We start from the raw sequence: 631 nt of genomic DNA on the forward strand, positions 1-631 counted from the left end.
AAGATTGACCCATGTTATATTCAAATTTGATTTCTAAATATTTGATTATAGTAAGGAAAAAATGTTGATCTGAGGAAAGTAATGGCATTGTTGTCGTATGTTTTAGCATTCTGAAATATTTACAGGCTATTGCTTCAAAATAACATAATAGGCAGGAGGAGGGTGGTGGTGGCATTTGGATGGGGTCGCTAACATGGATTGATGGCTGTTGGAACCAGTGATAGATACATGGAGATGCACGAAAACTATTCTATAGGCTGGTGTCTATAGAATATACTTGTGTATATGTCAAACATTCTCTAATATATATACATACACATATACATGTATATAATATGGATTTATGGACTTATATAAATCATATAGATTTATGGATTTATAAAAATCATGGATTCATGGATTTATATAAATCATATGATTTATGGATTTATAATTCATATGATTTAGATTTGTATAAATCATATGGATTTCTCCCTGCCTGGCCAAGTTCCTGACACATGGCAAGCACTGTTTCTTTGGTGACTGAGTGATTCAAAGTAAAGTACAGCGAGTGGTCTCTGATTTTGTATTAGTGCAGCCACAGGAGGTGGAAGTGCTGAGCTTTCAGGAAACATAGAAGTCCTCTACTCTA

This window comes from Colobus angolensis, unplaced genomic scaffold (genome assembly GCF_000951035.1).
Source record: "Colobus angolensis palliatus isolate OR3802 unplaced genomic scaffold, Cang.pa_1.0 Scaffold923, whole genome shotgun sequence".
Classification (NCBI taxonomy): Eukaryota; Metazoa; Chordata; class Mammalia; order Primates; family Cercopithecidae; genus Colobus; species Colobus angolensis.